Source organism: Uranotaenia lowii, chromosome 1 (genome assembly GCF_029784155.1).
Source record: "Uranotaenia lowii strain MFRU-FL chromosome 1, ASM2978415v1, whole genome shotgun sequence".
Taxonomy (NCBI): Eukaryota; Metazoa; Arthropoda; class Insecta; order Diptera; family Culicidae; genus Uranotaenia; species Uranotaenia lowii.
This window is the reverse complement of record NC_073691.1, coordinates 18,749,495-18,771,094: the sequence shown is the minus strand read 5'-3', so window position 1 is coordinate 18,771,094 and position 21,600 is coordinate 18,749,495. Positions and strand designations below refer to the sequence as shown.

At 40.3% G+C, this 21,600-nt stretch overlaps 1 protein-coding gene across 14 annotated transcripts in view; it reads left to right on the top strand.

Moving 5' to 3' along the window:
• Positions 1 to 1,435: 1,435 nt before the first annotated feature.
• LOC129739912 (cyclic AMP response element-binding protein B) overlaps positions 1,436 to 21,600 on the top strand; it is a 47,527-nt gene continuing 27,362 nt past the window's right edge. For 6 of the 14 annotated variants that reach the window (XM_055731466.1, XM_055731465.1, XM_055731464.1 and 3 more), the window contains exon 1: positions 8,273 to 8,432. The gene's annotated coding sequence lies outside the window, so the exon portion shown is untranslated. Of the gene's footprint in view, positions 1,590 to 8,152; positions 8,433 to 10,895; positions 11,045 to 11,285; positions 11,476 to 11,782; positions 11,926 to 21,600 lie in introns of those variants that run through there. The other 8 variants (XM_055731461.1, XM_055731460.1, XM_055731457.1 and 5 more) reach the window with 7 other exon arrangements.

The window sequence follows — 21,600 nt, the reverse complement described above, 5'->3', positions numbered from 1 at the left end:
TCTTCCCTAACACTTTATTCGTCTATAAAATTTCATAATCTTAACATGTTCTACATGTACTAAAAACTAACATTTTCATCGATATGGTCGCTAAATTTATCAGAAAACAGAAATCTGATTTCATAATCCAGAATTTAGAATTTGGGATTCATATTTAGTTATTCAAAACTACGTACTCAGGTTTCAGATTTCTGAGAGTATCCAAAATCCAGGAATCAGAGTTCTGAATGTTTTAAAAGCTTTTGTGACATTGACATGAACATTATGGGACATAAAATTAGGTATTTCGTGGAACGTTAGGGTTAGTGATATTTTTTATTTCATTTGTGTTACATTTTTGTAGGCACAAAAATCAGTTTTTAGATTTTGTCAACAATTTTGGTGTAGTTTTTGTGGCATTTGACTTGAGTGATAATTTGAAAAAAATATGTTTTTGTAACTCTTTTTGTCATTTATATGACGAATGAATAACATCTTCTTGCAATTTTTGTCGTTTTCTAACTTTTTAACAATAAATGTCCTGTCATTTTCTTTGTATTTTTTGTTATTTTTTTTTTGTATTTATATTTGACCTTTTTAATTTTTTTCTTGTTTTTCTTTATTCAGCTATCTATCATTATTTAGTGATTGTGATCCGTTTTTCCATATTTCGTAATTTTTTGTTTATTTTGTTGTATTGTAATTTGAAAGTTTTATATTTTCTAACCTCTTTAACCATCTTCTATCGAGCCAAGTTTTGTCGTTATTTTTTGTAATTTTCATCATCTGTATAAATTTTGTAATATTTGATATTTAAGGAATTTGTGTAACTTTTATAGTTTTTGTCATTTTAGTCATGCTAGTCATTTTTTCTTCGAACGATTTTCTTTCAGTGTACCGAATCGGTTGCCGAGGGATAGGACACTAAAACCGGACTGATGACATTTGCACCGCACCAACACAAGTCTGCGGTGAAAATTTTTGGAAAATCGGAAAAACTGAGTGGCTGCAACTGGTTGAGTGAGTGCCCAGCTGAGTGAACGACAGAGACAGAAAGTTATGATCCGTGTGTTGTGTACGTGGTGTGAAAGTATGCGAGATTTGAACGAGCATGGCTAAAACGCAATAATTTTTTCGTATGACATCACCAACGACAAGCAAATGACTCGCCTTGCCAGAAAAGTTAGGTAGGTACCTGCTTTTTGTAATTTCCTACCTTCGAGGGACGGTTTGCTGATGATACTGGATCAGCACCTATTTTGTTATTTAATTTTAAATGATTTTACCATTTTTTTTTTAATTTTTAAAGAATACCTTATGAAAATATTCCGGTATTCGGAATTTGTAAAACTACAACCTGAGACGACCCAACCGAGATGAGCACACGCTTACGCCCAGAGTCAGTGGGGAAGGCAGTGTTTAAAAATAACATAAACATTACGTCATCCGCGTCATTTGCGTTCGTTTCGTTGTTGGCGCTCGCCTGGTCTATCCAAAGTAGGTAAAGTAACCTAACGCTAAACCTGGCTGTTTGGCAGGGCGGGGAAAAAATTGCTCACTGCTGCTGCTCCTGTGAAGCTGACTGAAAATACCTCTCTAGTTAGTAGTAGGTAAGTATACATACGTATACCTTTTACTCGTCGTACGTACATGTAACAGAATACCTCTACCCTACGCGGTTGATTCAAATGATCAGGCGGAATGAAAGCGTTCCTGTCCTAGCTAGCGATAGAATTATAATTGCCAACTTTTTATTGAGTCAGCTTAGTCAGGCGTGATATCGATGGCGGCGCGGCGTGGCGTGTTAACGCCTCGAGCCGAGTATTATAGTGGGGAGATTCATCTCCCCATACTATTAGCACCTTAGCATCATATAGGTAGAGCTCTTGAATTGTGATACCATTTCCTATACCTAATAGGTGAGACACAACATTATACTTAGAAGGGAATAAAGTCGATGAAATATATGGGAAACACTCTGCGGAGGGAAATGTGTGTTTATACATGTTTGTTGATGATAAATAAGCGCGCTATTCGACGTGTTAATCGTTTCAGGTTTTTCGCTAGCACAATGCCTAGCATTGATCTCGTGATTTGTGATTAAATTCAAGCTACAGAAACCCTTATTCTGAAATTTAAATTGGGTGTTTTGAGTTTTGCATTGGATTCTACTCAAAAGAGGTCGCAGTCTGGGACGAAACGATTTTACGCTGGTAAAATTTGAAATGGCTCCAGTTGGCCTTCTTAGGGAACAGTTGTATGTACATAAAGAACGAACCCGCTAAAACGTCTAATCGATTTTATTCGTTTTTTTAAGCTGAACAGCTCAACTTATTTGATATATTTGCAAATGTATGCAAGCTATATAAACCTGTGATTAACTTTTTTTAGCAAACTGTTTTCTCGGCGTGCTTCAATTTGAGTTTGACAAAGTAGGCTTAAGATGTGCTTTCAACCCCGAGGGACCCATTTGCAGAGTTCTCTCGAGACTGGTGCACAAATGACCCCTAAATCATCAGTGCATCGATGATGATATACAATTTTGATTATTTGCAAACGATTTTCACTAACGCGGACATCTATTGCAACGCTCTTACCAGTATGTAGATAAAAAAAAACCTCAAACTTTAACGCGTTCGTCGCCAAGCACATTTTAGTAGTTTTACTTACCAGGCTAAAAGTACTTGATTTCCAATGCGTGACGAAATTGAGCGACTATTTTGAATAAGAAGACCAACATGAGCGTATCAAATTTTAACCAAATGACAATACCAAAATACGAAAAGGACAAAAACGCATTTTTGTGGGAACTAGAATAAACGTGCAATAGAGCCGAAACGTCACTGCTGTTTCCGTTAAACAGTGAAAAGTTCTTGGCCGAGAAGGATGCACAAATTTCGCTCGAAGCTAACGGGAAGTGGGCTGAAAAAAGAAAAGGTGGCCCGAAAGTGAAAGATCCTTGGCGCAGGTAAGTTACCGCAATAATATTGAGCAGCAGAAAGTTACCCATTAACGCCGAAATTTCGTGCCATAGGTCCCAGAAATTCGCACGTGGTTCGCAAGAAAGAAGCCTCGCCAACGGGAAAATCCCAACTACATCTGTCGAGAAGAGTTCCTAACGACCGAAAGCAACGTCGTTACCTGAATGGTAGCTCTGGCGTAAGTAATTCGTGGATTCTTACTGGTTACTGACCTAACATTTTTATAAGGGCCATTCTTTAGTGCAATTGCTTTGGAGCTGGAGCACAGAGTTTCCCATTATTGTGAGTCCCTCATTATTCAAGAGGTTATGGGTTCCCCTGCTAATACTGTTTGCGGAATTTCGCAGTTCCAAGGTGGAGCGGACTTTCAAAACTTGAGTTTCCGGGTTAAAATATACCTGGAATCGGTCGGCGTCCTAAGAAACCTGACGGAGAATGCACTTGCTATGGCTATCTAGAGGACCAAGTTAGAAGAGGTGGACAAGAAGACAAAGGCTTTAATTGTCGGTTTCCTGGCCAATGAATGTCTGGAAGTGATTCTGGAGAAATCTACGGCATAGGAGATGTGGTCGGCACTGGAGGCAAAGTTTATCGGTACGCAGCCTCATCCGGAAGCAATTGAATCATTTAAAGCTGGAAGAGGGCAAGCCGTTGAGGCTACATTCGCTTATGTTTGATGTCCTTGTTCGGCAAATGAAAACGACCGGCGTAAGAGTCGATGAAGCTGATCAAGTCATTTTGTTGTTCCAAACATTGCCAGATTCATTTGATCCCCTGGTAACGGCGCTGGAAAACATTCCGGAAAAAGATTTGACGATTGACGTTGTCGAGCAATGCCTACTAGCCGAAGATATGAAGTGGATGTAACGAAGCGAAGGTCACGGGGTACTGGAACTAGCTGCTTAGTTGAGTGAAAAGACCATTAATCCTTTCAAGTTCCAGATCAAGTGCCACAAATGCGGAAAGCGAGGTCACCTCAAGAAAGTATCGTCAGAAGTCTGCAGGTGAAGATAATTCAGCCAGCCAGAAAAATACAGTGAGTTTCGTGGCCAATCGAGGAGGTTTCAAGCGAAATGGTGGCAAGTTAATCTTCAAGCTCGATTCGGGTTCAAGCGAACATTTAGGTCAACAAGGAATGCAGGCAATGGTGAAGAATGACCTGGTTACTGGTGCTGGGTGCAAGTCGATTGCGTGGGTCCCGAGTCAGCAGTGTAGCAAGCTAGATGCAAGAAGCCGTGAGGTCGTCATGACTGGTTACGCGTCGAATGATTTCGGGTTGTGGGACCGGAGTTCAAGATAAATCATAATTGCTCATGACGTGGAGTTTGACGAAAACAACTTTTCGTTCGTGAAGTCTCTCGAAGGTAAGAAAGTCAAGCCGCTAATGGTGGGAATCCCTCACGACAGGAGGGGGAAGTTGAAATCCATGTCCCTGATGCAGATGAAGACCTGGTTGCTGAAGACGATCACGTGGCAACAGCGACTGATGAAGAGGAAGAGTCAGATGAACCTGATTTCCTCGAGCTGACCGACGCGAGCTCCCCGGTAAGTTTTTCGACTTTTTTTACTGGGTATAGAGCAAATTCTGTCGGCTCGCACTTTACAGACGTTCCGGAAACCATCAATGATGTCACGACCAGAGACGACCGTGAGAAAAGGCTACGTGCTGTGGAAGAAGAACTGAAATCTTTAGAAGCCAACCGTGTGAGGAGGTTCGAAACTTGTCTACCGGATATGAATCCATTGAGGTCGAAGTGGGTCTTCCAAATGAAAGGGAACGAGAACGGCTAAGCAATACGATACAAGGCACGCCTCGTGGTTTATAGGGTACCTGCAACCCCCGGAGTGGACTTCGAGAAGACGTATGCATATGTGGTAAAGCTCACGACGATTCGAACGGTTTTTGCGGTTTGCGGAGTACGCTACAGGCTCGTATTCCACCAAATGGACGCCAAAATCCCCATGGAGAAAAAAAATTAAACTGAGCCTTGAAGGTTCGTCTAAAAGGAACCGTATCGAGAGCTGTTCGGCAGCATTATGTATACCATGCTAATATGCTAATATTATTTTTCTTAAAAATCTTGTAGTTTGTATTTTATCTTATAAAATTATTGAACATAACATAATAAAATTAGCAATAAATAAATAGTATATTAGTAAATATCGAATAATGAATCTCTTCAAAGGAAATTATTTTCCATTGAGATTTCATATTGTAGTCAATTTAGTTAAATAATACATTTCCTCGCACGACATTATAAATATTTGTGTTCTCAGCATGATTAAAATTTGCTCGCGTTTACTCTTATTATCATTTTGCTGCCAGACATGCTGAGAACAGTAGCGTCCATTACCAGGGGGCTCAATTGAGCCTTTTGGTGTGGGGGAGTGTGGTGGGCCGCTACAAATATAAAAAAAAAAATATGCTGTGTGTGCGACCGGACATCTGCTTTCCGGTGGGATACATGAGACGGATCAAGCCGAATCCGGGTCATTGGTAGGCCCAATTAGCCAATTAATCGATTTGTACAACAAAGCTTTGGAAGCTACCCTATTTTCAAGAACAGGACTAATGGATTGTTGAAGAGTTGTCTGATGCTCTCCCGTATCATGTTCAGAACACCGGGAACAGGAGGGGGACTTGCTTCCGCTGTATGGCCTGCCGCAGGAAGCTAAAGCGAAAGTGGATGGAATATGAAACTGCTCTCCGGTGCTGCTATGGATTATCTCATAGGAGCTGACAACAGCGATTAGACGATAGGACGCTATGGGCTTCTTTTGTGATTCGTACCTTATATTCGTAATTCAAGCTGACGAGCGCCATTATTCAGAATGGGAAAGCGCCTCGAAAATCCTTATTTATGAAAAGATTTTATCCAGTGTCGTCACACACCTTAAAAATAAACAATAAGACTAATTTCTGTTGATAAACTCCTAAATTTCCCCCAGCGACCCCGGTGTTTCGAGGGACCGAACGCCCAGTCAACGACGAGTGTCACGCGTTATAGTTTGTTCTAGAACAATTTCGCCCAAGGCCAGCGCAGCAGAGCGACACTTTTCAAGATCAGCTTTACACCGACTTTACACACTTCATTTCCCGATGCTGCCGTCGCCCGCCACCATTCGGTCGCTCTCATCGTGGCAACCGTCAATTATATAGACGACGAAACAACACCGCAGCAAGCAGAAAATGACAGTGCCGAAAGAAAGACGGCGGCGCGCATTTTTCGATGACGTAATTCGTCCACCAACCCAAACCAAACCGAAGGGCATTTGGAAAGGATAGGCCGGGTCTCTTCTACTCTCACTCACGTCGACGGCTGCTGTTGAAAACATTGCCTCGCACGGCACTCTGCCTGGCAGCAATTTTTCAATGTCAATTGATGCCCTTTTGGGGTTACGGCGACGATGAAGATGAAGACTACAACAAAGTCGCCGTCGAGGGGTGAGAGATTCGAGCGCGATTGGGACAGCTTCATTGGGATGACATCCGCCTATCGACGCACCTTTATCCGCATTACAGGGCAATGGGATAAGTCCTAAAACATCTTGCTTCTGGAAGGATTCCCGACTACAATCAATAATGTGATTCAGAACTGACAAAACAACCGGTGGGGGGCACTCGAATGTTTGCCCCCCCACATTCCTCCAATTTGAAGTGTCGTTTTGACACCATAATAATCGCAGCTTGCTGCGACGACGACGACGCGGACAACATATTGTTAGCTCTGTTTCCATGGGGTCGTCCCACCAATCGATGGTGCCCTATCCTACCAACTTTTTGTCAAGTAGCGAGACCAGCAAGAGAGTTTGGAAGCATAGATGACGTCACCCCTGATTACGTAGCCTGCTGCTGCTGCTGTACGTTTTATGCTTGATGTCAGTCAGTCCTGGGGCTTTACACCAATACCTAACCCGGAGTGAGCTCTGCTGTAGGAATACGTATACGTATTCGAACGACATATACAGTGTGCCACTCACTGGGCCACCATCTTTAAAATATGTTAATCAGTGTAGTGTAGTAGGGTAACTCCTTTTTTTATGCTGCGGCAGCAACACAACATAGGCAGGTATCTCCGAATTGATATTTCCCATTCGCATGATTACCTACATAGGGGTAGGTGGAGGCGGAGAGGTACATGACATCAAATTTACGACGTAAGCATACCGCTACACTGTTAGTTTTGTGCAAAGTTGTTGGCTGGAATGTGCGCAATATTTGGTCACCGAGGGGAGAGTGGATGTTTGTGTTTTCAGGTGTGCTTTTTTTAAATTATACAATTTAATCTAAAGAAAAAGCTGCTAATGTCACAGATTTGACACTTGATGAAAAGTTGTTTTCTGGTGGTAAACACTATCAAACTGTATCTTTCAAATTTTCAAAAATGTTCCTGAGTCAAAATGGCAACGGCCAAAAAATGAACGACAATGATTACGAAAATCCCCTCAAACACGATTCGATAACAGTCGCGCCGGCCTTTACTGACATCAGCAGCAGACTGCTGTGATACGATGCTTGCTTTGATAATGCGCTATATTTACAGTAGACGAGCGAGCGATGATGATCGTATTGGAACACGTCACATGTCCAGCCAAGCTCGGCACGGCACGGCACGTTCCCACAAAACAAAACAAACTGCAGCACTCAAAGTGGGGAAAAGTCAGTCCAGTCGTCAGTCAGTCAGCCAGCCAACACATGGGCATAACAAAAATGAAAATATTGACCAAACAATGACCCCTCGGTCGATCGGCTAGCATAGCTAGTTGACTGGGAGTTATCTCCCCAGCCACGTTCCTCCGAAAACCCCTTCCGTTTCGCAAGTGGGGTTGTGTCTTTGGACGACAGAAAACGGAATATGTTAAGCAGTCTGGCCATTCGCGATGTGCTTAGGCATGTGTTTCGTGTATTTTCCCTGCCTTCGACTGGCCAAGTCCAGGCAAACGCTGCAGTGTAGAATGTTCCCTGTCTCCACTCCAGCGTTGTGTTTGTGTCCATTTGTTCATGTTGATGGTGTTTCTGCAGCGTATCCTCCAGCCGCGAAGAGAAAGGTTCACTCTTTTTGCAAGACGGGTTCTCTTCACCATTGGCGTTCAATATCAACAACAACAGACGGACGAAACATGAGAAACCGTTGGGAGATGGATGACGTTCACAGATTCTGTCAAAAACAACTACGCTACGCTGAGCGCCCGCTTTAGTTTCGTTTCGGTACTCGACGCGAAAATATGACGAATCGCTCCTCATCCGTGCATGGTTGTTGTTATCGTCGTCGTCGCGTTTCTGCTTTTGCTTCTTTCGTTGTCGTCCCAGATTGTGTCCACCACCCCTGAAGCCTCTTTCAGCCATATAGGTAAATAACAGTAGTGGAACGTTGCAAGATTTTTTAAGTGTTGTTATTGTTATTGTGTTGATTATTAGGGTGTTTTCTGCCAAGCAGCGGAAATCGTCCTGGTCGTCGAATTCAGCCCGGGGTAAGTATTGGCTGCATATCCTCTAATCAATATGATTGGGCAGTCGTCGTCAGTCTGTTGATTCTCAATACCCGTAGTTACGTAGACAGTTCGCTAGCTCGTTGTAGTTGGTGTTGTTGCAATTTTTCACTACCAATACACCCCACGGCTTCGTCGAGTGAGCGGTCGAATAAATGTTGGTCATTTCGCATATTCCGGATACCGTAACGTACCGACATCCGACTGGCGGTATTAATTTTGTTAAGAAATTTTACTCCGTTTTCCTGCACGCCGCCAAAGTTGGTTCTTAACACTCGTCGCTCGAATACTCCGAGTGTGCGCAGGTCCTCCTCGAGCAAAATCCACGTCTCATGCCCGTAGAGGACAGCCGGTCTAATGAGCGTCATGTACAGGTTACACTTTGTGCGAGGGCTAAGTCTTCTCGACCGCAGTGGAGTTCATAGTAGGCACGACTTACGCTGATCATTCGCCACCGGTGTCATTGTCTGCGGTCTCCAGTGAGCCGAGATGGACAGTCTTCAACTATCTCCAGCTTGTCGCCGTCGATCATGACCTTGTTATTACTGAAAAGGCGGGCTGGGTCGGTCTCGGAACGGCAGGCCAGCATATACTTCGTCTTGGACGTATTAATCATCAACTCAATCCTTCCTGCTTCGCGTTTTGGTTTGCGGTAAATCACCTCCATCGCGGCAGATGAACTGCCGACTATATCAATGTCGTCGGCAAAGCAGATAAGTTGACTGGATCGTTGCCTAAGTCAACCTCCCGGAGAAGCCGTTCTCGTCCATGATTTTCCATAGCTCGTCACGTTTGATCTTATCGTATGGGGCTTTGAAGTGTTCACCACATTTTTGGAGGATTTGCCGTAATGTGAAGATCTGATCCGTCGTAGGCCGTCCCTCCATGAAGCCTGATGACTTCCCACGAATCCGTTTGCTAATGGCGTTAGGCGGCGGAGTAGAATTCGGAGCAGCACTTAGGCGGCATTGAAGACAGTGATCGCTTGGTAGTTCCTTCAGTCCAATTTGTCGCCCTTCTTGTAGATGGGGCATACAACCTCCTCTTTCCACTCCTCCGGTAGCTGTTCTGTGTTCCAGATCCGAACCATTGACCAACTTGTCCGGGTCCTTTTTGATGAGTTCAGCTGCGATACACTCTTTTCCAGTCGATTTGTCGCTATTCAATCTTTTGATCACTTTACGCACGTTCGTCCGTCAGGATGCCTCCGTCCTTATCCCGGCACGCATTTCGGCTTGCGACACGAAGCATTTGCGGGATGTGTTGAGCTTCTGATAGAACTTTCGTGTTTCCTGGGAACGATGCAGCTGCTCGAGCTCCGCCTCCTTCAGGCGTCGCTTTTACTTCTGGAAAATTTGGTCTCGCTGCATCTTCCGCTGTCGGTGATTTTCCATGTTTCGATGGGTGCTTCTTTGCACTACTGCCGCCCGTTAGGCGTTCTCTTCTTCCATCACTTCTCGTCGAACCAATCGTTCCGTCGAGTTCGTTCCACATGCCCGATGACGTTCTCCGCGAAGCTATTGATGGTTCTCTTGATGGTATCCCAACAGTCCTCGAGAAAGGTTTCATAAAGCTCGCCCTCTGCCGGCAGCGCTGCTTCGAGCGATTGTGCGTATTTTTCTGCGACCTCAGGTTGTTTCAGTCGTGCGATATTTAACCGAGGCGGGCGTCGGTTTCGCACTACGGAGAGTTTTGGGCTCATCTTCACCATCACCGGATAGTGGTCCGACTCGATGTTGGCGCCTCGACAGGATCTGACGTCGATGATGTCCGAGAAGTGTCGGCTGTCTATCAAAACGTGGTCGATCTGTGTTTGCGTTTGGTACGGTGATCTCCAGGTTTATTTGTGTGGGAGGCGGTGCTGAAAAAAGGAACCATTCCAATTGTCGGTTTGAATTCCTTCTCCTGGCCGACCTCAGCGTTAAAATCCCCGATGACGATCTTGATATCATGTTTTGGGCAGCGTGTCGTATTCACGTTCCACCTGCGCATAGAATGTGGGATGTCCTAGAAACTGGAGAACGATCGTCATGTTCCGAGTGAATTTTAAGAATTATGTTCATCAAGTTATGTTGTGAGACGGAAAACTATGAAAATAAAAAATAAAGAACAAAATATGTAAATAATTGGACTGAATCAGAATTTAACTTTGAATACTTAACTTTTGAATTCAGTAAAAAACCAACGTGTGGACAAAATTTCGCTGCCGTACGGTCGCATATCAGCAGCCCAACCAGCCACCCTTGCCACGATTCTGCTTGCTTTGATGAGGTGGGTGATTTTTTCGGCTGCTGGGCGGTGGAAAACTTGTTTTGCTCTGCAGCATGTGTCGCTCACGGTGGCACTCATTTTTCCGTTGATTCGTGTGTGCATGAGTGTCTCTACCATGCGATAGGATTGGTGCAATCTTCGAATGCTGCACCGATGTAGTAGTGCTCAGCCCCCTGAAATTGTTGACGTGTGTACTTACCTACATCATTGCGATTTAGCGACGACGAACGAGTAATAATTTTTTGTGGCCCGCTCGTCGTCGTCGTCGCTCGCTAGCTAGCTCGTTGTTCTTCGCTGTAGTGACGGAGCAGTATACGTAAGAGGTATGTAATTTTTGTAAACTTTTTCGCTAGAATTATATTTTCTTCTGCTCCGTGTTGCACAAATTATCCAATATGATGATGACCAATTGTAACCGGGTGTGGAAGTTTGATCTGGTGTGACGTTTTAGTGGAAAACTGGCAAGTGTCAATAGTTGCGATAGCGCTGGATAGCAAGTTCACTTTTTGTGCTTTTTTTTCTCGGTCCGTCCACTGCTGAGGAATCGGATTGGGGACCAATGGAAGTTCCTAGTGGAAAAAAAGTTGAGCCAACAGCAAAACGTAGTTGGAATTAGACGTCGTGGTTGGAGAGTGCTTAGTAGCGTTAAGATAGCTCCAATATAGGAAGAAATTTCTCGCTCACCATTATTACGAGTGTTCGTTCGCGGTTTTCATTTTTTTTTTGTTTTGGCTGGCGGCAGTGGAAAATTTAAGTAAGTGCTCTGTTTTGAGCGATGAACATCTATCGCTTAACCTCTAGAAGCATACCCTAGGCGACCTTGTGCCCGTGTCCGTGTATTCGCCCTAATGGTTCCCTGTGTCGTTTCGCGGAATGCTAATGTCATAATTCAATCAGCTCCGGTTTACCACCGTCTACTTCGATTGGTGGCTTCATCGAGCCCCCCTGTTTAACTAGAAGGATATCGCTAGATCCAGCCTACTCTATAGTTACTGTATGTAGTGTGTCTGTTCCACCTTTATTCAGTATGTATTTGACCAAAACCTGAAATCCCCAAGTAGGCCTGTGTACAATACCTAAACATTTATGTAGTGTCAAGTCTCAAAGTTTGCTTCTGCAGTACTCGGAAGAAGGAGTGATAAATATGGCTCTATCACGAGCTCCCCCCATTCCAGAAGGTTAACGTTAAGGCATACCTTTATATGTAAGTACACGCGTGACCACATCACATCGAACATTGTCGTGTTTTGTAACACTTCCCGGTTCCTATACAGACACCACACGGTAGAGATGGGTGTCAGCCAACATCAACCGAAGGCATTTATCTCAATTCATTCGCATCCTCCGAACGAAGGTTGCCTATTTACCTTGTCGTAGTCTTACCCAAAGGGACCACACCGGTGTCAAAATTGTAGAAACAAACAGAGATGATAAGATGTCTTTCAGCAATGAGTGATAGACCCATAACATGTCCCGAGAAGGAGGCCCGGGACAAGCTTTGATACATCGGAAACGACCCAATAACAACAACAAGTGTACCGTAGTTTTTTACGCGTACCTACCCACTTTTCTCCACAACACGGGCCGGGTCATCCGTCGATGAGAGTGGCACCCGTGTCGTGATGACACGGTCGAGTCGACGGATGAATCATCGGGCCAACCGATATCGGTGATCGCAGGGCTGGTAGCGAGTCACTTTTTAGTGACTTGGTCACTTTTTTTGGGTCAGTCACTAAAAAGTCACTTTTTTCATCATTTGGTCACTAAAGTCACTATTTTCCGAAAAATGGTCACTTTTATCACCAAAAGTCACTTTTTTCACCGATAATAAACCAATGAAAGAGTAATTTGAATTGCGCGTGTTAATATTGACGGTAGTAACGGTACATTACTTGATCAGTCTGTCAGAAATTTTTTTCGCCTCCGGCGGAATTTCGGCATGAATCACCCTTGGCTTGAGACATTTTGATCTACGACGTTCGTGAACTGAAACTAACTTTGATTGTAGATTCTAGTTTTTAGTTCAATCAACCTTTTGTATTGGAACTCAAAACTTGATTTACAAAAACCCTATCTCGTCTTTAGTTAGAATGGGTTTTTATTAAAAAGTGTAACTATGATTGAGATTGAAACGAACCATTTTTTTATGAAAAAAAATCTTTTATGTCATAACAAATGTTATGATGATATGAAATATTCTTTAAAAAACAATTTCAGACTCAATTTTATTTCGTGTTTTTTGTTCTTCTAAATACTTAAAAAAAGGGTTGTAAAAATTTACACAAGGCCACAAAAATCACATTTTTTAGGTGCAATGAATTTAAACGGTAATTTCTAATTTGGGTTCCCCGAATCTAAATAAAGCTTAGTTCTTTTAGAAATGGGACACTTTCATTTGCTAATAGCTCGTTTACTAGATATCGGATATTCAAAATTTGGACAGCGTTTTGTTGCCTGTAAAAAGTACTATTCGACCTATTTTTTTCAAAATTTTAAATTGACGCGTTTTTGAATTATGTACGATGCAAGAGAAAAAGAAAAAAATAATTTTGCACAGTTTCCATTAAAATTCGTCATTATCCAATTGTTAGCTGACAAAACCGTTGATTATTCAAAGAATTACTGAGTTTTTGTGGTGAATAAGTATGTAAACACTGTCAATAATGTCCACAAAGTTCAAATCAAGCATTGGAGTGAAGCACAAGATCGGCAACTACGGTTGAGGGTAATCTGGGAAGTCAAGTCTCATACTAGTATTTTTAATTTTCAAAAAACGAAAAACTAAGGGTAGATCGCTGAAATGTCTAAAACAATTTTCTCCGATAAGCTGAAAGTGTTGCCTAATGATAACTCATTCAAACCCAACCTCAAACAACCATTTTTTGCTAGTTCCAGAGCTCGTAAGCTGTATAGCCGGTACCGAAGCTATGGGACAGATGATTTCTGATGAACGACAAAACTTATGAAATACCCTATTTTAAATAAATTCCAGCGTTTGAATCCTAACCATGTCTGCTCGTTGCAAGATCCCGAGTATATTAAAGTATGTATTTGCTGGTTATTCTGTATCAAATTATAATGATTTGCTAGAATTCTTCTCCTGCGAAAAAAAAACAAAAATTTTCAAAACGAAACTTTGGTTTTCGCTGTTATTAAAAGCCAAAAAAGAGTAATCTTGTATGTTCCACCCGCAACCTACGATTTATACTAACCGATTTTATCTTATTATAACATCTTATGATGGTTTTACTTCGTTATTGTCAGATTTTTCCAGGAGAAATTCCATTAAAAACGTTCAAAAATGTGGTCGAAAATAATCAAATTTGTTCATATCGAAACTACTGTATCCACTAAAATGCTTCCAGTTTCTTTTAAAAGAGAAGTATTGGATCAAAAAGTATCAGAAATTGAAGAAGGAGGGTGAAGCCATCTAAAATATAGATTTGACGAAGTATAAGTTGGAAAAACTGATCAATACCATGACTGAAAAAAGTGTGCGCCGGCCAATGGGAGATACCAAGAATAAAACAGAAATTTCTCTAAGAAAAAACTATAAATAATTTTTTTGAAATTTTTTCATGGAATATCATAACATTACCTTCATTTTCTTCAAAGAAAGTATTTCGATCAAACGAATGGTTTTTGAGATACACGCATTCGTAACTGTCCCATTTCTAAAAGAACTACGCTTTATGTATGCAACATTTCTATCAGCTTTTATATTTATTATTATTTATTTCGTCTTTGGTTTAATTACCGTACAGACTGATGACTTAAAAACTAGGAAATTCTTCTTAAGCCTATTTTAAAACGACGTTTGCACATATTAAAATTAAACAAATTATACACTAAATTAAAAAGTTCACAACACTTGTCAATAGGGTGGTTTTGGCCATAGGCAATACGGTGGTGAGGAATTGAAAGAAACTGACGTTGTCGAAGTGTTCTCGTTGGTACATAAATGTTAACACGTTGTAGAATGTAAGCACAGTCAATACGGTTGGTCAATGTGTCGAATATAAAACCTTGCTTGCCGCGCCGCTTTTCGAGTGAGGTTAGACATATTAGAGCACACCTTTCCTCGTACGGTGGGTTTGTTATTGAAATGAAAATAATTTAAAATCTTTAGAGAAGTTTCTGCACTTTCTTTTTACAAAAACTCAAATCAAAGACATATTATTTACAAATAAAAGTTTTATATGAATTAATGAGCTTTAAATAGAATCAAGTTTTTTTTTTACACTTTCTGCTGTGATGTCAAAAATACTTGTAATGACATTTTTCCATAATCAGTTATCTATCAATTTTACTAGTAATAAACTCTTTATTACCAAAACTAAATGGCCGAATTTGACAAAATTTCTAGTTGAGGACACTATTTAACAAATCAATAATTGAAAAAATAAGCACCAAAATGGTTATGATGAAACATGTTTGTTGAAAAAACTCTTCCTGAAATGTTTTTAAAAACTAATCTTTTTTATTTCCATACTGTTTTTTCAATTTTTTAAATAAATGTACCGAATTTTATTGTACAGTTTTTTTTTTCAATTTTATAATCAACTTGCCGGATTTTTTTTAATCAAACTTTTTAATTTTTTAAGACATATTTTTAACAATTGTTTCCTTGTTTTTGAATTCTAAATTTTCGTGTTCTTCAACCATAAGCCTTTAACTCCAAATTTAAAAATTAAAAAAAAACATAATTTCAACCTTCTGTTCTTCCAGGACCCAATATTTTAATCAAAAGAGACAAAATACTCAGAGCTTGTAATTCAAAGCTTAAAAACCTTCAATTGAAACTTTAAAAACTTTTTTTATTTTTTTATACATATTTAAAAAATATTTTTTATATGAAATCATATTTTTGGATTGATCATGATTTTTAAATTAATCTAAAAAGTTTGAAAAATTGTTCTAAGTAGCAACTTTCAAAATAAATTTTAATACGCAGTGTTAATGACAAAAGTTTTGAACTCATTATTTTTAATTTTTTATCAGTTTTTATCATTCACATAATTACTCATTTTCTAACATTTCTTTGTCAGTGTATTTGAACATGGAGAATTTTACTTTATTAAAGGTTTTATATCTGGCTCCTATAACTGGTACTTTTAAAACAATTGTAAATATATTCTTCTTTTTATAAAATTAAATTAAAACATCAAACATTGAATAAATTCGGTTCAATATTCATTTCTTATTCAGTAATCGGTAATTTACATTTTAAATCGTGATTAAATATTTTTTGTTCAAATTAAAAAATTACAGCGGAATTTCTCACTAAACTTCCAGTTAAAAATGAGGAAAAGATTTCCAAATTTAGATGAATAAAAATTAACAATTATTATCATTTTCCTAACATCTATTCATGCTTAGTTTTGTACAAGATTTGACATTTATTTTAGAATTCAGATATTTTTTAATTTTAAATTTTCTAAGAAATTCTTTTGAAACTAATTTATTTCTTACTTTCTTGACTTATCGAAAATTTGAAACATTCATTGTAATATGTTTCCAAAATTTTGTTTATCAGTCATTTTTTTAGTTTTTGTGTTGAACATGAGTGACAAATGGTGTAAGAAAACCCTTTCCTTTTCAATTGTTTATTTTTGGTATTGTTATTAATTTTATCTAAATTTGAATTTTGAAAACCCCCCGGAAGGGTCCATCGCACGGGCCTGACTGGTCACATTTTTTGTACTTCAAAGTTATTTTTTCGTTCTACATAGTCACTATTTGGTCACTTTTTTCGGTCCTCAAAGTCACTATTTGGTCACTTTTTTTCAAATTTTGGTCACTAAAGTCCCTACTATTTCATTGTCAAACCGCTACCAGCCCTGTGATCGTAAATATGGAAATTTTTGTGGAACCTACCCATTCAGCTGATCCGGAGCGTGGTGTAGCAATGATGATGAGCCTGACTTATAATTTCTTTTAAGAATGCAACTTGCGTTTTCAAATGCAGATTTGAAATCAGAATTTAAATTATAATTACGAATCAATTTCAGAAACCAACTTCTGATACAAATTGCTTTTTGAATAAGCGTTCTAGACATTCAATTCAGGTTTAAAAATCGAAAAAAAATGAATTTTCCATTGACAGCAAAACGAGCTAAGAATTTTCTGACTGTTTCACCTTCTAGCCATGGACAGATTTTGGTGACTGTTTCAATTTATCTTCGAAAAATTTCCTTACGTCAAATGAGTTTTCAGTTACTGTTTGAGAAAAACCTTTTGAAATTGATCTTCTAATCGAATTATTGGATGGGAATTTAATCCAGATACCTAGTTTGGTAACTCGTGGTTATTACAACTGTATCTTTATTGGAGGGAATAAAACACATATAAAATAGATTGGATCCATCTCATATGCGCGTCAAAAATCCTCTTCAGAGTGGTGCATCTTGACCATAATTTGTGGAAGCATGTGAAACAACACGAAAAGATTGAGAGCTGAGAGTTCTGGGCCAACTGTTGTGAAGTTAAAAAGTTATAGAAATTGGGGACAGTCGATATGACTCAGTATTATGTTTTGGCCCTGACTCGATTCTGGTAATGAGATGCTTTAAACTGCTTCTACAGGCAAGTTTTCTTTTATTTCATTCAACACGCTGTTCTCCTGGACGTAACGAACTTGGTAATTCGGAGGTCCCCGAGCCAGGATTCTTCGGCTTTCACATCCAGGCAAGTATTCATCTTCTATTGGTGGTCCTCTTCATGATGAACTTTTCCGTTCCAGCACACTGGGACTCGCGTTGCCTCCTGGAAAACTAGATAATATCAGCGTCTACTATCAAAATGTCGAAACTTGGCTGAACGATAGAACGCTGATTATCCAACTCTGACTACTTAATAATAGCACGAAATCTTCTGCTTATTGATGACTTCAATGTGCCGGGATTACAGCAGTGGTGTCCTTCTCAATGTGGTTTCTTGTATGCCGATCCTGCTAGTTCCTCATTTACGGGTTTCTCGAACTCAATTCTCTCAGCACAGACTTTCCGCCAAATTAATAGCGTTGAACCTGAAATTCCGGCCTCTGACCCGAACGCTGCTGCTGAAAAGTTTTTCCACATCGTCTACTATATCATCGATCGCCATGTGTTTTGAGCCCTCAAACTCCCTGGGTCACGAAAGATTTACGCCAAACGAAAACGCTCAAGAACGAAGCCCCCCGTTTCTACTTGAGTCACAAATCTGTGTCCGTAGCTACTTGTACCGAGTGAGACAAAGTTTCAGAGCTAGACCTAAATCGTTTTGGCTGTATTTAAAAAATCAACGGACAACCGCTATGCTTTTTTTTTGATGATGAAATCGTAACTAACCAATTTCTTCATTTAATCATAAATGGGATGAAAATCCCCGCAAAAAAAAATTAGAATTACAACGTAAGAATTACGTTATATGACGTTCCACTCCATCTTTCATTTCAATATCAAACCAAAAATTCAAACTCAGATTAGTGTTTGGAGTGAGAATAGAAATACAGAGTTAAGAAGCCATTTGATAAAGTGCACAATTGATCCTAGGAAAATCGCTTCCTACAGTTCCCTCGTTATTGTGATTGCTTCCCTAGAGCTGTATAAGATGTTACGTATTCGACCAATCTGCAATGTTGCAACGAGGATTTCCTCGCACCCAGCACTCCCCAGTTATTCCCGGCGTCGATGATTCGATTGCCAGCAGGCAGTACCCAGCCAAGAGCAAAATGCGCGCCCGCCCGGCAGCAGCAACAAACGAGCTGACAACACCTTAATTCCTGGATAATTTCAAGGTTATTTACCCGAATGATCTGCCAGCCCCGTCCATCTTTCTCCAAACGTTGTGATGGTGCTGGTGTAAAATCCTTCTCCGTGAAGCGAGAAAGGAGCCAGTCCCCAAACCTCGGCTCAACCTCAACCAGGATTGTTTTCCACCACACCGTCCCCGTCGAAGTATCATCCCTTTAGGAACTGTCTTGACATAGGTTTTCTGCTGCTGCTTTTATTCAAGAAAACGGAAAACGGTCTAACATCATCATCATCACCTGCTCAGACAAAGTGAGAAAAGTTGAACCCACGAACCGTATCACATACATCCAGGCGCAAGGATCAGCAGTGAACATTCGTATCTACATACCTACTTGAAGTGGTGTTGGTGCAATGTTGCCGTGATTTAAAGTGCCATAACAACCCCATTTTCCAACAACCTGTGTTTGTATGTGGAACAACATCACCGACAATTTTCCGTTTGGATCGAGAAGTGTAATGTTTTGATTTTCTCTAGCAACCATCGCTACATCTCACCCACCTCCACACCCTATGCCCTGTTTCGCTTCTTGCTAGCTAGCTAGCTATAGCTGCTATAAAAAAGGGTGGTGGGTGGTGGTGTCCTTGAATATTCAAGGTAAGACGGCAACAAGCCTGGTCCCCGTGCCTGGAGTAAAGTTAACGAAGATGTTTGCGATGGCGATGGCAATGATGCAAAAATGATTCCCGCTGTTGTTGTTTGTTTGTGGAACATAATACCAGGAAAAAGCCTTCCACTTCCTTGAGGATTCGACTGGCGAAAAGGCAGAAAAAGTAAATGGTGGTCGCGGTGCGGTAGGGGAGTATGAATAATTGATGATACTGAGCCCCACCCACCCACTTGCTATGTAAGTAGGTATCTTTTTTTTCGGGCCCATCTCAAGGTCGACGGTCCGAAAATTACTGTTACTTTGGCAACGTCGTTGTTAGGTTAGTGTTCGCCTTGTTCTTCCTTTTTTTGCCGCTATCCCCAGTCAAAGGAATGTGTGCTTTGCTTTCTGTCGGATAAATGGGACTACTATTTTTTTTCTAGCCGGAATTAAATTTATGTTAATGTTCTGTAAGTTTTGATACTTTTGTTAATTTTTAGACCAATTTAGTTTACAATTTAAATTTTTTTTAAATTTTGACAATATGAAAAATGTTGGCTTTTTTGACAGTTTCAACAATGTCGCTAAGTTTGGCGACTTATAAAAATAATTTCGATAATTTTTATCATTCTATGTTTTCGATAATCTAGTCCATTTTGAAAGGTTTCATAAATTTTGGTAAAACTGAGAATTTAGACAACACAGGCGAAGGCGAACGGAACAATCTATCCATATAGCGGAGATAAGGGCATAACGAGCACCCAGGGCATACTAAGCACTACTTTTTTTTTACAAAAGTACGTATTTTCTTAAACAAATTTTCATGAGGATTTGTTTCGTACTTCCTATAGTATTAATTTTTCACCAAAAAAGAATTATCCTTTTCCTCTTTACAGAAATATTAAATAATAACACCACCAAATTATGATATAACCTTAAAATCATCTTGATCTGAAATGCACGCACTGCAACATGATTTACACATTGTTTCTCAATTTTCACCATCATAAAATTTTTGATTTTTCACTTTAATCCATTTTAAAACGCGTTTTTACTTAAATTTACTGACCTGGGGCGAACAGAGCACTATTAATTAGGGCAAGATGAGCGTTTTCTGCCGTATATTCTAGCAGCGAATTCAACTCGATGAAGTCAACTGAATAATAGAGCTACAGCTTGACTTGTTTCATCTGTAGATTTGGCCTATTGGTAAGGTGTCGGAGAGGTAATCAGTAAGACTCGAGTTCGATTCCTGTTCGAGGAGATTTTTTTTTCACATTAATGATTGATTTTTTTTTATTGTTACATTATACGACTAGTAGCATCATCCGTCAAACAAAACACCAGAAACGTAATGTATGAACATGTGTTAATCCTTTAAATTCTACAAACAGACCTAGATTATTTTGTTATTGCTTTGTTTGATGAATCTACGCCTCACCGTTTAGTGTAATATCCATCGATCATGAATTATAAACGAAAAAAAAATCACCTTGACCGGGAATCGAACTCGAGTCTTACTGATTACCCCTCCGACACCTTACCAATAGGCCAAATTGTCAGATGAAACAAATCAAGCTGTAACGGGTGTTAAAGTAAAAGTGAGAATGTTTTCAATACCTTTTAGTAACTCAAATAAAGAGCGTAAAATTTTCTTTCTCCAAGAAAATTGCTCTTTGGGCTCCCTAGAAACAGTAGGCATGTTGGGTTTTGCTAGTTTGAATTTAGTCAAAGCAAAGATGGCGTCGAAACAGCACGTGCTCCGCGAACGCATTGTACGGTTCTACGAAACGCATTTCCAGCAAGGAAAAAAGTTCACGGTGGCACATTTTAAGGAAGAAAATGTACCTGTCAGTACGGTATATCGTATCCTGGGTTCCCTGAACGTAGAGCGGAAGGTCGGAAGTGGTCGTCCGGTGACGATAATGACGAAGCAGAGGAAGACATCGTTAAAGAAGCTGTTTGACAACAAGGACGCAACCAGCCTGCGTGACGCCAGTCGGAAATATGGCTGCTCCCACGTATTGATCTATCATACCCCCAAGATGGAAGGAATCGTCTGCAGGAAGAAGACGAGGTCGCCGGAGTACACGGAGGAGCAGATTGAGACGGTTAAATCACAGTGTCGGTGGATGACCAAAAAATACCGCGGGACGTCATTCGTTCTGGCTGGCTGGCGTACCTTGAGGAGAAAAAGATACCGTTCGAACCGAAAGATCGTAACCCAACAAACTTGTCCCAGTGCCGCCCAATAGAGGATTTCTTTGGCTCACTCAGTGCACTAGTGTATAAAAACAATTGGACACGACGCAACTGACTACAAGAATCCGGAATTGTATCCGGAAAATGGACGTAAGTGCCGTACAACGTTCTTGTGAGAGCATCGCGACAAAGTTGCGTCGAACATCAGACCACGGCCCTTACTCAAACATTCACTGACATTTTTTTGAAAAAAATACATTATGTTATTAATAAAAAATACTGAAATCGATGAAAAAA